The sequence below is a fragment of the Protopterus annectens genome, chromosome 13.part0, assembly GCF_019279795.1.
Source record: "Protopterus annectens isolate FY-2018-M chromosome 13.part0, PAN1.0, whole genome shotgun sequence".
Taxonomy (NCBI): Eukaryota; Metazoa; Chordata; order Ceratodontiformes; family Protopteridae; genus Protopterus; species Protopterus annectens.
Window position 1 is genome coordinate 284375759 of NC_056747.1, and position 15188 is coordinate 284390946.

The following is a 15188-nucleotide window of genomic DNA, read 5'->3' on the forward strand; positions in this document are numbered from 1 at the left end:
AAATTACTTATGCGGAGAACATTTCATATTTCCATACCAGATCGGTCGACGCCCGGGTTAACAACGACCACCACCAGTACCGTTAGCAGACAAGGTGCTGGCGGAAATTGGGCTACTGTTGGCTGAAGGAGAAGAGGAGGAGAAGGCATGCCCGAAGGCAGGAAGAAAGGAGGAAGGCTAGAAGTGTAGTAGTGAGGGTAGGAACTTTGAATGTTGGCAGTATGACTGGTATAGGGAGATAGCTAGCTGATATGATGGAGAGAAGGAAGGTTGATGTATTGTGCGTGCAAGAGACCAGATGGAAGGGAAGTAAGGCCAGGTGTATAGGAGGCGGGTTCAAATTGTTCTATCATGGTGTGGATGGCAGGAGAAATGGGGTAGGGGTTATCCTAAAGGAACAGTATGCCAAGAGTGTTTTGGAGGTGAAGAGAGTGTCTGATACGAGTGATGTTTATGAAGCTTGAAATTGATGGTGTAATGATGAATGTTGTTAGTACATATGCTCCACAATTTGGGTGTGCGACGGATGAGAAAGAAAAATTTTGGAGCGAGTTGGATGAAGTGGCGGTGAGTGTACCCAAGGGTGAGAGACTGTGATTGAAGTGGACCTCAATGGGCATTTTAGTGAAGTGAACAGAGGGGATGAGTAAGTGATGGGTAGGTACGGTGTTAAGGAGAGGAATGCAGAAGGTCAGATGATTGTGGATTTTGCGAAAAGGACGGACATAGCTGTAGTGAATACGTATTTTAAGAAGAGGGAGGAGCATAGGGTGATGTACTAGAGTGGAGGAAGAGGCACACAGGTGGATTATATCCTATGTAGGAGGGCCAGTCTGAAGGACATTGGAGACTGTAAAGTGGTGGCAGGGGAAAGTGTAGTTAAGCAGCATAGAATGGTGGTCTGCAGGATGATGCTGGTGATCAAGAAGAGAAGAGGAGGAGGAGTGTGAAAGCAGTGCCAAGGATTAAATGGTGGAAGTTAAAAAAGGGTGATTGTGATGTGGAGTTCAGGGAAGAGTTAAGATAGGCACTGGGAGGCAGTGAAGAGTTAAAGAATACCTAGGTAACTAGAGCAGAGCTAGTAAGGGAGACGGCTAGAAAGGTGCTTGGTATGATATCTGGACAGAGGAAGGAGGACAAGGAGACCTGGTGGTGGAATGAGGAAGTACAGGAGAGTATACAAAGGAAAAGGCTGGCGAAGAAGTGATATTGTCAAAGAGATGAAGAAAGTAGACATGAGTATAAGGAGATGAGACACATGGCAAAGAGAGAAGTGGTGAAGGCTAAGTATAAGGCATATGGAGAGTTGTATGAGAGATTGGACACTAAAGAGGGAGAAAAGGACCTGTACCGATTGGCTAGACAGAGGGACAGAGCTGGGAAAGATGTGCAGCAGGTAAAGGTGATAAAGGATAGTGAGGGAAATATACTCAAGTGAGGAGAGTGTGTTGAGTAGATGAAAAGAGTACTTTGAAGGGCTGATGAATGAAGAGAACAAGAGAGAGAGAGAAGGTTGGATGATGTGGGGACAGTGAATCAGGAAGTGAAACAGATTAGCAAGGAGGAAGTAAGGACAGCTATGAAGAGGATGAAGAATGGAAAGGCTGTTGGCCCAGATGACATACCAGTGAAGCATGGAGGTGCTTAGGTGAAATGGCAGTGGAATTTTTAACTAGATTGTTTAATGAAATTTTGGAAGTCAGAAGATGCCTGAGGAGTGGAGAAAAAGTGTTTTGGTACCTATCTTTAAGAATAAGGGTGATGTGCACAGCTGCAGTAACTACAGAGGGATAAAACTGATCAATCACAGCTTGAAGTTATGGGAAAGAGTAGTGGAAGCTAGGTTAAGAAGGGAGGTGATGATTAGTGATCAGCAGTATGGTTTCATGCCAGGAAAAAGCACTATAGGTGCAATATTTGCTCTGAGAGTGTTGTTGGAGAAATACAGAGAAGGTCAGAAGGAGTTGCATTGTGTCTTTGTGGACTTAGAGAAAGCATATGACAGGGTGCCTAGAGAGGAGTTGTGGTATTGTATGAGAAAGTCGGGAGTGGCAGAGAAGTATGTAAAGGTGGTACAGGATATGTACGAGGGTAGTGCGACAGTGGTGAGGACTGCGGTGGGAGTGACACATACGTGTAAGGTGGAGGTGGGATTACATCAAGTATCAGCTCTGAGCCTTTTCTTATTTGCAGTGGTGATGGACAGGTTGCCAGATGAGATCAGACAGGAGGCCACGTGGACTATGATGTTTGCAGATGACATTGTAATATGTAGTGAGAGTAGGGACCAGGTTGAGGAGACCCTGGAGAGGTGGAGATATGCTTTAGAGAGGAGAGGAATGAAGGTCAGCAGGGCTAAGACATGATATATGTGTGTAAATGTGAGGCAGGGTAGAGGAATGGTGAGGGTGCAGGGAGTACAGTTGGTAAAGGTGGATGAGTTTAAGTACTTGGGATCAACAGTTCAGAGTAATGGTGAGTGTGGAAGAGAGGTGAAGAAGAGAGTACAGGCAGGGTGGAATGGGTGGAGAACAGTATCAGGAGTGATTTGTGACAGACGGGTACCAGAGAGAGTGAAAGGGAAGGCCTACAAGAGGGTAGTGGGACCAGCTATGTTGTATGGGTTGGATACGGTGGCATTGACGAAAAGGCAGGAGTCAGAGCGGTATGTGGCAGAGTTAAAGATGTTAAGATTTGCACTGGGTGTGACTAGGATGGACAGGATTAGGAATACGTATATTAGAGGGTCAGCTCAGGTTGGACAGTTTGGAGACAAAGCAAGAGAGAGGCGAGATTGCATTGGTTTGGACGTGCTGAGGATGGATGCTGGGTATATTGGGAAAAGGAAGCTTAGGATGGAGCTGCCAGGTAAGAGGAAAAGAGGAAGGCCTAAGATAAGGTTTATGAATGTGGTGAGAGGACATGAAGGCGGTTGGTGTGAAAGAGTATGATGCAGAGAACAGGAAGAAATGGAAACAGATGATCCGCTGTGGCGACCCCTAAAGTACAGTTTTGTACCTACCATAAATGAAGATGTTCGAGTGTATACCCTGCTGCAGTCATCAGACTAGCGTTTATCCTGCCGTCAGGTGGTCCCGCAGTCGGCCAGAATTCCAAAGTCTTGGTCCGGCGTCGGTTGCTGTCGCTTCTTCCCTGCCGTCAGAGCGCCAGGGGTATATCAGAAGCATCCAATGCCATTTTCTTCAGTTTTTCTTGCCCCAGATGTCAGGTGCCCCTAATAGGTAGGAAAAAAAAAATATATATATATATATATATATATATATATATATATATATACACACACACATATACACACACACACACACACACACACATTATGGAAACAATAAAACAAAACCCTTAGGCACAAGCAAATACACCACAGAGGAAGAATAGAGTGGTAGAGATGAGTTCAGCTAGTTCAGAGGGGATGGAGGGAGGGTAACCTGGACTGCAGCAGGGTATACACTTGAACATCTACATTTATGGTAGGTACAAAACTGTACTATGTTTGTGTTACCCTGCTGCAGTCATCACACGTGGGTAGAATCCCAAAACTAAGGATGGGAGGTGGAGTCAAACAGGGTTAGAGGAGGCTAGAAGGCCCTGCAAAACTGCAGTGGCGAAGCCAGCTCTAGTCTTAGAGTAAAGTGGTAAGTGGTAATGTTTGGTGAAGGTGTGTACTTAACTCCAAGTTGCAGCTTCCAGAATATCCTTGGTTGGCACCCCCCCCCCCCCCGAGGACGGCTGTAGATGTAGCTGCTGCCCTGGTAGAGTGGGGCCTTATGGTAGCAGGAATTGGTTTTCCATGGCGGGTGTAGCAAAAACGTATGCAATGTCCTATCCATTTGTAAATGGTTTGTTTTGAGATAGCCTTTCCTTATGATGCTGTAGCATAGGATACAAAAAGCTGGTCAGTTTTTCTGAAAATCTTAGTTTTATCCAAGTAGTAATGTAGCTGCTTGTGAATGTCCAAGGAATGCAGGAGTCTTTCTCCTTTGTTCTGTGGATTTGGAAAGAAGGTGGGCAAATGGACTGTTTGATTTAGAGCCACACTGGATACCACCTTAGGCATAAAGGAGGGGTTAGTTCGTAGAGAAACTCCGTCTTGATGAAAAATGAGGAAAGGCTCTACTGCCATTAGTGCCTGAAGTTCTGAAACTCTTCTAGCTGAAGTGATTGCTAGCAGCAGGGCAGTCTTCCATGATATAAACTTTAAGTCAGCTGAGAAAGCTGGCTCAAAAGGAGGTAGCGTGAGTTTTTCCAGAACAAAGTTGAGGTCCCAAGTAGGTGTCGGTGCTCTCCTGGGAGGTCTAATGTTCTTGGCCCCTCTGAGAAACTGTCTTAAGAGTGGATGTGAAAATAAGGGAGGATCTGTGTTGTAGTGAGCAGAGATGGCAGAGGCGTGGATTTTAATAGATGAAAAAGAAAGTCCTTTGTGTAACATCTCAGTTAGATATTGCAGAATCTGAGGTATGTCAGGCTGAAGGGTATTTTGGCCTTTAGCTTGGTTCCAGGCGCAAAACCTTTTCCATTTGTCTGAGTAGGCTTTCCTGGTGCTGGGCCTCCTGGCCTCCAGAATAACTTCCATAACAGCTTGTGAGAGAGGAGCTGGCTGGTTGCTTAGGTGATTTGCCATGCAGCCAAGTTTAAGGTTTTGAGCTGGCTGTGTAGAATCAGATTGTCATGTTGTGTGAGCAGGTGGGTAATTTGCGGGAGAATCCATGGTGGGCCCTGGGCCATATTCCTTAATAGTGGGTACCAGTGATGGCGTGGCCAGTCTAGGGCAATGAGTATCATTCGGGGTCTCTCCATCCTGACTTTCAGTAGTAACTTTGTGAGAAGGGGTAGTGGAGGAAAGGCATATACTGTTATAGCATTTTCCAAATGAATGAGAGTGCGTCCACTTTCCAAGCTTGATGGTGAAAAGTCCTTGTACAAAACTTTGTTAGTAGATAGTTTTGAGGGCTGGCAAACAGGTCTATGTCTGGGAGCCCCCATTTTTGAGTTATCATTGCGAATACTTGTGGATCCAGTTTCCACTCGTAGGAATCCATGATGTTTCTGCTTAGGTCGTCTGCCAATGTGTTCTTTTTTCCTGGCAGGAACTGAGCTTGTAATTGAACTTGGTAAGCCAGTGCTGTGTTCCACAAGGTCATTGCTTGCCTGCATAGAGGGTAGGAGTGTGTACCCCCTTGTTTGTTTATGTACCACATTTCTGTGGTGTTGTCTGTCCTTATGATAAGCTGTCCTGGATGCAAGAGGTCCTTGAAGGCTGTCAGAGCATTTTGTACAGCTAGCATTTCTTTTTGATTGATGTGCAGATTCCTTTGATCTGCTGTCCATAAGCCTTGAATGCACCGTCCTGCCATGTGCCCCCCCCAGGCACAGTCCGATGCATCTGTTGTCATAGTTTGCCTGGCTGGGGGTAGGGTGAAAGGCTGACCCTTGTTGAGGTGCCAAGCCTGTGACCACCATAGAAACTCCTGTTGAAGGCAGGGAATGAGATTTATCACTGTTTCCAAGCTGTGGCTGTGTTGAGTCCATACGCTTTTTAGGTACCATTGTAATTTCCTCATATGCAGTTTTGCAAATGGTATTAGTAGTATGCAAGATGCCATGAAGCCCAAAGCCTGCAGAATTTTTCTTGCAGGGAGTTGGGTCTTTGTTGCCATTGTTCTGAAGTATTGAGCTAATTGTAGTTGTTTGTCTGGCGTCAGATAAGCCATCTGGGCCGTTGTATTCAAGCTGGCACCCAGGAATGTCATATTTTGTGAGGGCACTAGTTTTGATTTCTTTTCGTTTACTGTGTACCCTCGGCAACTTAGAAGATGTTGTACAAAAGCCAGGTGTTGTAAGAGAATGTCCTTGCTTTCTGCTTGGATGAGACTGTCGTCCAGGTATGGGTATATTTGAATTCCTCTCTGTCTGCAGTATGCAATTACTGGTGCCAGGCATTTTGTGAAGACCCTGGGCGCAGTAGATAAGCCAAAGGGCAGTGCAGAGAACTGGTAATGGGTTGAACCTGCAATAAAACTGAGGTATCTTCTGCAATTTTGTCTGATAGGGACATGCAGGTATGCCTCCTCGGGGTCCAACGTTACTAGCCAAGCTTTCTTGCCCAACATGGGAAGAAGCTGCTGTAGAGTTAGCATCTTAAATTTGGGTACTTGCAAGAAGGTGTTTAAAATTGAAAGGTCCAGAATGGGTCTCCAAGCACTGTCCTTTCTGGGGACTAGAAAGAGCCTGGAGTAAAATCCTTGGCCTTGCTCCTGTGTAGGTACCAGTTGAATGGCTCTCATGTCCATGTGAGCTGTAATTTGTTTTTGCGCCTCTGCCCATTGATTTTGTGGCAGGTTTGGCATTCCTTTTAACCTTGGCAAGGTGTGGAAATGGAATCTGTATCTGTGTGAGATAATGTCTAGGACCCATTTGTCCTTTGTGACGATGCGCCAGATGTCTGCAAGTAGTGCTAATTTTCCTCCCAAGGGAGCTGCCAAGAGGGTTTTGCTTGGCAGTTTGAGCTTTAAGTCATTGTGTGTTTGCCTTCTAGTGGTTTGGGACCTGTCTTCTCCTCCCTTCTGTGTTGTAGTGCCCCATTGGCGAGGTTTGTAAGGGATTTGTGCTTGTCCTCTGCCCTTTGGGCGCCTGCATTTACCCCTCTGTGGTCTGTCAGAAGCTGGAAAGGACCAATTTTTTGTTGGCCAATTTCTGCTGAAGCGTGGGGGCTGTACCTGTAAGAAATCTTTGACCGTCTGCATAGAATTTGCCTTATCCTCCATTTTCTTTAAAACCTCCTCTGCTTTAACCCCAAATAAAACATTCTGCTGTAAGGGTGCATCCAGTAACTTTGCTTTAACATGATCAGGCAGAGATTGTTCCTTTAGCCAAGCATGCCTACGTATAACAGACCCAGTAACAGCTGCTCTAGAGGAAGCTTCCAAGGCATCAAAACCACATTGTAAAGTATGCTTGCCCGCCTGTTCAGCTGCATGCAACAGATCTTGCATTTCCTTGAATTCAGACTGTTGAGGGTGCGTGCCCATCTTTTGTTTTATTTGAGACATTAGGAATTACTGGTATTTAAGCATGTGAAATTGACAATTTAGTGCTCTCATAGCTAGAGTAGTTGAGGTGTAAACCTTCTTCCCCCACCTATCTAGTGCTCTGGAATCCCTTTCTGAGGGTACAGGATTTTTAGCCGTAGAAGCCTTGGCCCCTTTGGGACCCTGGGAGATTGTCTCTGGAGCAGCAGCAGGGCTTTTGTAAAGGAAGTTGTGAGAGTCAGGCACTCTATAGTATCTATCTGGTTTGGCTGGAACAGGAGGCAGAGAATCTGGATTTAGACTAGATTCTAGGAAGTCATCATCCACTATGTCCAAAACTGGGGGGATAGGAAGTGGTCTGTGCTAGGGGAGTAAAAGAAATTCTCGGAGCCTTTTCTTTGAGTCAGAGTAGTCCTGAACTTCCCAGTGGAAATGTTCTCTCATGGTGTGTAAGGTTTCCCCAAAGGAGTAATCTTCAGGGGGAGAAGCTGAGGGAATGGAGTCTTCAGCATCAGAATCTTCATAAGGGGGGAAGGAGTAATCCTGTTCCTCAGAGGAGTCTGAGGAAACAGACACCTGATCGGAGGAGGCATAATCCTCCTCTTGTCTAGGCCTTTTGTCGGGGGGGTGGGGGTGGGGCTGGGAACCCCTGATCAAAGAAATCAAATCTTCAGCCATTTTAAGCATCTGTTTCTTAGGCATAGGGCCTTGCCCTGGAGACTGAAGTGTAGGCTTTTTTGGTTTTAGAGGAGTCTTAAGCTTAGCATAAGATTTTATGGTGAAGGTAGTCGGTCTGAAGACACCTTCAGAAACCAAAGGTGTTTCTGCAGCACCGGCTTCCCCTACTGCAATGTCGTCGGTAGGGCCTAAGGAAAATGGCTGTGTCGGCCTAGAACTCTCTGCTGGGGGATCCGATGCGGTCTGGGGGTCCAATTCAGTGGTAGCCAGGGGCTGCGTAGGTGCCTCACTGAAAACCGGAGAACCGGCGACCGGGCCAACCGAGGCCTCGGAGTTTGGCTTGGGTCTAGGCTGCCTGTCCTTATCCTTGCGTTTTTTATGCACGCCGGTAGTCGGTTGCTCCGACGGCATAGTGTAATTAAATTTTCTACCGAAGTAGTGTCGTGTGAAATCAAATCAACGCTTTATAGTTCGCTTATTGAACCTAGCACAAAACCGACAACCAGTGACGTCGTGGTCTGGGCCTAGGTAAGGTATACAAAAAGAATGAAAGTCCTTTTGAGGTATTTGCTTCCCACAAGAAATGCAACTGTTAACTTTTTCTGACATCGGACTGAGGCAAGAAAAGGTTCCCCAACGGGGTACTTAGCTTTGAAGACTTCGGACTGAAACTCGATTTGAAAATCTCAGGTGTCGGCCGACCGGCACTTGAGAAGTTGCTTCTGCTTCGGGCACCGCGCGGCAAGAAAGACTGAAGAAAATGGCTTCGGATGCCTCTGATATAAGCCTGGCGCTCCGACATCAGGGAAGAAGCAACAGCAACCGACGCCGGACCAAGACTTTGGAATTCAGGCCGACTGCGGGACCGCCTGACGGCAAGATAACCCTAGTGTGATGACTGCAGCAGGGTAACATGATGAACATCGGGAACTGCCAAAAGAAGAAGAGGATGAGAAATGAAGGTTGGTAAATGAATGGATTGAATGAGAGTTGCACTGGATACCACCTTGGGCATGAAGGAGGGATTGGTCCTGAGGGACACCCTGTCCGCATGAAAAATGATGAAAGGCTCCACTGCCATAAGAGCATGTAATTCAGATACCCTTCTTGCTGAAGTGATTGCTAAAAGGAAAGCTGTTTTTCAAGAAAGGAATTTTAACTCTGCACTTGCAGCTGGCTCAAAAGGAGGCAGATTGAGTTTTTCCAATACAAAGTTAAGGTTCCAGGCTGGAGTTGGGACTCTTCTGGGTGGTCTTATGTTTTTGGCCCCTCTGAGAAACTACTTGAGCAGTGGGTGAAAAAAAGAGGGGTGGTTCTGTGTTGTAATGAGCTGAAATGGCTGAGGCGTGAATTTTGATGGAGGAAAAGGAAAGGCCCTTGTGAAGCATCTCAGTTAAGTATTGAAGAATCCGAGGTAAATTTGGCGCTGCTGTGTCCATCCCTTGAGTTTGGTTCCGGGCACATAATCTTTTCCATTTTTCAGCATAAGATTTTCTAGTACTAGGCTTCCTTGCCTCCAAAATGACATCCAACACTTGTTTACTAAGGGATGGTAACGGGGACGTTAGGTAATTAGCCAGGCTGTCAGGCTCAGTGTTTGAAGCTTGGGTGCAGAATCTGGCTCCCCTGCTCTGACAGCAGGGTAGGAGTCTGAGGCAGGTGCCATGTGGCTAGCTGTGACACTGCGCAAGAGGGGGTATCAGTGTTGGCGTGGCCAGTCTGGTGCAATCAGTATCATCCTTGGTTTGTCCTGTTTCATCTTTAGTAGTACCTTGGAGAGGAGAGGCATAAACTGATAGACTTTTCCAGCTGAAGGACAGAGCATCCACTTTCCAAGCTTGTTTGTAGGGAGTCCTTGTGCAGAATTTGCCCAATTGGTAGTTCTGGGGGGAGGCAAACAGGTCTATATCTGGGCTCCCCCATTTGTTTATCAACATGTTGAAGGTCTTTGGTTCCAGTTTCCACTCAAGTGGGTCCATTAGATTTCTGCTTAGTGCGTCTGCCAGTGCATTTAGTTTTCCTGGCAGGAATTGAGCCTGTAGATGCACTTGGTAGCTCAAGGCTGTGTTCCACAGAGCCATGGCTTGTCTGTAGAGGAGGAAGGAATGGGTACCCCCCTGCTTGTTTATGTACCACTTAACAGTGGTGTAGTCCGTCTTTACCACTAATTGTTCTGGAAGAATGTGGTCCTTGAAGGCTGTCCAAGCATTTTGTACAGCTAAAATTTCTTTTTGATTGATATGCAGGTGCATTTGACTTGGGCTCTATTTGCCCTGAATGCACCTCCCTGCCAGGTGAGCCCCCGCATGCGTAGTCTGATGCGTCTGTTAGGGTTTGGGGGGGGTAGAGTGAATGGTAGTCCCTTGTTTTGGTGGCAGGCCTCTGCACACCAATGGAATTCTAACTGTAGGCAAGGTATGATAGGAATCATTGCTTCTAGACCCTGAGAATGCTGACACCATAGGCTTTTTAGATACCACTGTAGTTTCCTCATATGCAGTCTTGCATATGGAATTAGTAGAATGCATGAGGCCATGAACCCCAAGGCTTGCAGTATTTGCCTTGCAGATAGCAGGGTTTTTGTGGCTACTAGTTTGAAGTAAGTTGTCACATGAATTTGTTTCTCTGGCATGAGGAAAGCCATCTGGGAAATTGTGTTCATGCTTGCTCCCAGGAATATAATTTATGGTGTACCCCAGAGAAGTCAGCACCTTCTGTACAAATGCCAGATTATTCAAAAGCATGTCCTAGCTTTCTGCCTGAATTAGACAGTCGTCCAGGTATTGGGTATATTTGAATATTTCTTTGCCTGCAAAATGCAATGACTGGAGCTAGGCACTTTGTGAATACCATGGGCACAGTAGATAAGCCAAAGGGCAGTGCAGAGAACTGATAGTGCATGTGGCCTGCTTTGAAGCATAGGTATCTTCTGCAAGATTCCCCGATTGGTATGTGCAGGCAGGCTTCCTTTAAATCTAGTGTTGCCAACCAGACATTTGCCTATCATGGGAAGCAACTGGTGAAGAGTTAGCATCTTGAATTTTGGAATCACCAAAAAGGTGTTTAGGATAGAAAGGTTCAGGATAGGGCACCATGAGTTGTCTTTTCTGGGTACCAGGAAAAGTCTTGAGTAGAAACATTGTCCCCTTTCCTCTTCTGGCAGAGTCTGAATAACCTCTAATCTTAAAAGAGAGAGTACTTGCTTTTGAGCCTCTGCCCACTGATTTGGGGGTAGATCTGGCCACCCGTTTGGGGTTGGTAACGTGTGGAAGTGAAATCTGTATCCTTGGCAAACTATGTTTAAAACCCATTTGTCCTGGGTAATGCGTTCCCAAGTTTTTTGCTTGCAGAGCAATCTTTCCCCCTAAAGGAGCAGTCAGTTGAGGAGTGCTTGGAAGATTTAAAGTCAAGTCATTAAGACAGTTTACCATAGGGGGGAGTCTTACTACTCCCCGATTTGGAAGTGGGAGCCCCCCACTGCCTAGTCCTGTGCGTACCCTGGGACTGAAGCCTGGTTGTTCTGCTGGTTCTGGGTTTGAACTGAGAAGGCCTGGAAGAGGCAGGAAAGGACCAATTTTTTGAGGGCCAATGCCTAATAAATCCTGGAGGCTGCACTTGTAAGAAATCTTTAACAGTTTGCATAGATTTAGCTTTTTCCTCCATCTTTTTAAGAACAACTTCTGCTCTGTTGCCAAACAGGCGGTCCCGATTTAAGGGAGCATCCAGCAATTTAGTTTTAACATGATCTGGCAAAGATTGCTCCTTAAACCAAGCATGCCTTTTAATTACAGACCCGGTGACAGAAACCCTGCAAGATGCCTCTAGTAAATCAAAACCACATTGCAAAGTATGTTTTCCAACCTGTTCAGCAGAATGCATTAAATCCTGTAAATCTTTATTTTCAGCACAATCAGGAATCAACATCATTTTCTGTTTAAGCAATCCAATAATATGTTGCTGATACTTTAACATATGAAACTGGCAATTTAAGGCCCTGACGGCCAAGGTTGCAGAGGTGTATACCTTCTGACTCCATCTATCCAGGGCTCTGGAATCTCTATCAGAGGGGTAGGATTTCTGGCAGTAGTAGCCTTAATGCCCTTGGGTCCCTGTGAAATGGGCTCAGGATCTGCAGTAGGATTTTTAAAAAGAAACTTGTGAGAATCAGGAACCCTGTAATATCTATCAGGGTTTCTGGGAGCAGGAGGTAGAGAGTCACGGACCAAGCTAGATTCTGAAAAGGAACAATGTCCAGTACAGGAGGGATAGCTAAAGGCCTGTGTTGGGGCAGGAGTAAGAAATTTCTAAGCCTCCTTCTAGAATCAGAGTAATCCTGGCTTTCCCAGTGAAAATGCTCCCTAAGAGTATGCAAGGTTTCACCAAAAGAAAAATCCTCTGGGGAGAAGCAGAGGGAATAGAGTCCTCTGCATCAAAATCCTCGTAAGTGGATATGAGTAAATCCTGGTCATCAGAGGAAAGAGAAATTTTAGAATCCTGGTCAGAAGTATCATAAGCAAATTCAGTCCTAGGTCTTTAGAGGGGGAAGGTTGGCTTCCCCCTATTAAAGTAATAAGATCTTCAGCCATTCTTATTTGTTTTTTTAGGCACAGAGGCCTGACCATGCGGTCTGATCGTCGGTTTCCTAGGCATGGTTCGAGTTTCAGGCCTTGAAGAAGAAGATGGCATTGGTTTAATATGCAAGTCAGTAGGCCTGAATACACCCTCAGAAGCCGGTACCTGCACAGCGGCTCCGGACCCATCCAAGGCAGGGACATCCCAGGTAACAGTTGAAGCATCTCGCGGCATACTGGACTCCGAATGGGTCTCAGTAGAGGCCTGCAAATCTGAAGTAGTGGGTATCAGGGGCTGCGAAAGCACCTCACTGAGTACCGGCGAACTGGCGACTAGCTTAGGAGAAGCGTCATCGGCAGCTTTGGACCTAGGCGGCCTGCCTCTGTCTTTATCTTTGCATTTTTCAGAATATCGGTAGTCAGGTGGCTTACCGAAGACATATCTGGATAATTGAACCGAGCACCAAAATACTTAGAAGTGAAAATATACAGACAACGAATAGTTCGTGGTTTAAATAAGGCACAAAACCAACAGCGAGATAGGTCGTGGTCAGGGCCTAGGCACGGAATACAGTACGAATGAAAATCTTTATGAGGTATTTGCTTTCCACAAGAAATACAATAACTGACATCGGTTTAAAGCAAGAAAAAGTTTCCCCAATGGGGTACTTTAGCTTTAGTTGAAGATTTCGGTTCTGAAACTCGAAAATGAAAATTTCAGGAGTCGGCCGACCAGCACTTGCGAACTTGCTTCTGCTTCGAGCACCGCATGGCAAGAAGGAGAAGGAGAGGCCTTTGTCCAGCATCTCAGTTAAGTATTGTAGTATCTGAGGAATGTTTGGGATAAGAGGGTCAAGGCTGTGAGCTTGGTTCCAGGCACAGAATCTCTTCCATTTATACAAATAGGCTTTCCTGGTACTAGGCCTTCTGGCCTCCAGAATGACATCCATAACAGCTTTGGAGAGAGGTAGTGCTTGCTTAACTAAGGAATCTTCCATGCAGCTAGGTTTAAGGTCTTTAGCTGGCTGTATAGTATTTGATTGTTGTGCTGAGTCAGCAGATGTGGGATTTGAGGCAAATTCCAGAGTGGTTCTTGTGCTAAGCTCCTTAAGATTGGGTACCAGTGCTGGCATGGCCAGTCTGGTGCAACCAGGATCATCTTTGGCTCTTCTTGCCTGGCTTTTATGAGTACCTTTGGCAGGAGAGGTACTGGTGGGAAAGCGTACACTTGTAGGTTCTCCCAGCTGAATGACAGGGCATCCACTTTCCATGCTTGTGGATGGTAACTCCTTGTGCAAAATTTTTGTAGCTGGCAGTTTATTGAGGATACAAACAGATCTATGTCCGGGCTCCACCATTTCTGTGTTATCATTCTGAATATTTGTGGATTCAATTCCCATTCGTGGGGATCCATCTGCTTAAGTCGTCTGCCAGTGTGTTTTTCTCTCCTGGCAGGAATTGTGCTTGCAGATGAACTTGAAAGTTTATAGCTGTGTTCCACAAGGTCATGGCTTGTCTGCATAAGGGGTAGGAGTGAGTACCCCCTTGCTTGTTTATGTACCACATAACTGTGGTGTTGTCCGTCTTTAGCAGTAGTTGTCCTGGATGCAGCAGGTCCTTGAAAGCTATAAGGGCATTTTGCACAGCTAGCATCTCTTTTTGATTGATGTGAAGATGCCTTTCTTCTGCGGGCCACGTGCCCTGAATACATTTGCCTGCCATGTGTGCTCCCCAGGTATAATCTGATGCATCTGTTGTCAGTGTTTGCCTGGCTGTGGGTTGTGTAAAAGGCTGTCCCTTGTTGAGGTGACAAGCTTGAGCCCACCATTGAAACTCCTGTTGAAGGCAAGGGATTAGTGATATAACTGTTTCCAAACTTTGACAGTGTTGAGACCATACATTCTTTAGGTACCATTGTAGTTTCCTCATATGCAGTCTGGCATATGGAATTAGTAGTATGCAGGATGCCATGTAACCCAAGGCCTGCAGAATTTTTCTTGCAGGGAGTTGGGTCTTTGTTGCCATCAATTGAAAGTACTGAGTCAGTTGTCCTTGCTTGTCTGACGTGAGATAAACCATCTGGGTCGTTGTGTTCAAGCTTGCACCCAGGAATATTATCTCTTGTGAGGGCACTAGTTTTGATTTCTTTTTATTTACTGTGTACCCCAGGCAACTTAATAACTTTTTTACAAATGCCAGATGCTTTAGAAGAATGTCCTTGCTCTCTGCTTGAATCAGGCAGTCGTCCAGGTACGGATAAATTTGAATTCCTTTCTGTCTGCAAAATGTAATTACTGGTGCCAGGCACTTTGTGAAGACCCTGGGCGCAGTAGATAAGCCAAAGGGCAGTGCAGAGAATTGGTAGTGCATTGAACCAGCTATGAATCTGAGGTATCTTCTGCAGTTTTGTCTGATAGGGACATGCAGGTATGCTTCCTTGAGGTCCAAAGTCACGAGCCAAGCTTTCTTGCCCAGCATGGGAAGAAGCTACTGTAGTGTCAACATTTTGAGTTTCAGAACATCCAGGTAAGTGTTTAGAGATGAAAGATCCAGAATGGGCCTCCAGGCTTTGTCCTTTCTGGGTACCAGAAAGAGTCTTGAGTAAAATCCTTGTCCTTGCTCCTGTGATGGTACCTTTTGAATAGCTCTCATACCCATGAGTGCTGAAATTTGTTTTTGAGCCTCTGCCCATTGATTTGGTGGCAGATTTGGCATTCCTTTTAACCTTGGCAGAGTGTGAAAGTGGAACCTGTAACCTTGAAATACAATGTTGAGAACCCATTTGTCTTTGGTGATCGTTTACCAATTGTGGTAGAAGAGTGCCAGTTTTCTTCCCAAGGGGACTGCCAAGAGAGATTTGTTTGGCAGCTGAAGTGGGAAGTCATTGGAGCTT

The 15188-nt window shown here is 45.9% G+C and overlaps 1 protein-coding gene across 1 annotated transcript in view; it reads right to left on the reverse strand.

Moving 5' to 3' along the window:
- The window catches only part of ELL (elongation factor for RNA polymerase II), a 1387197-nt gene that overhangs the window by 461307 nt on the left and 910702 nt on the right, over window positions 1-15188 (reverse strand). The window lies entirely within an intron of this gene.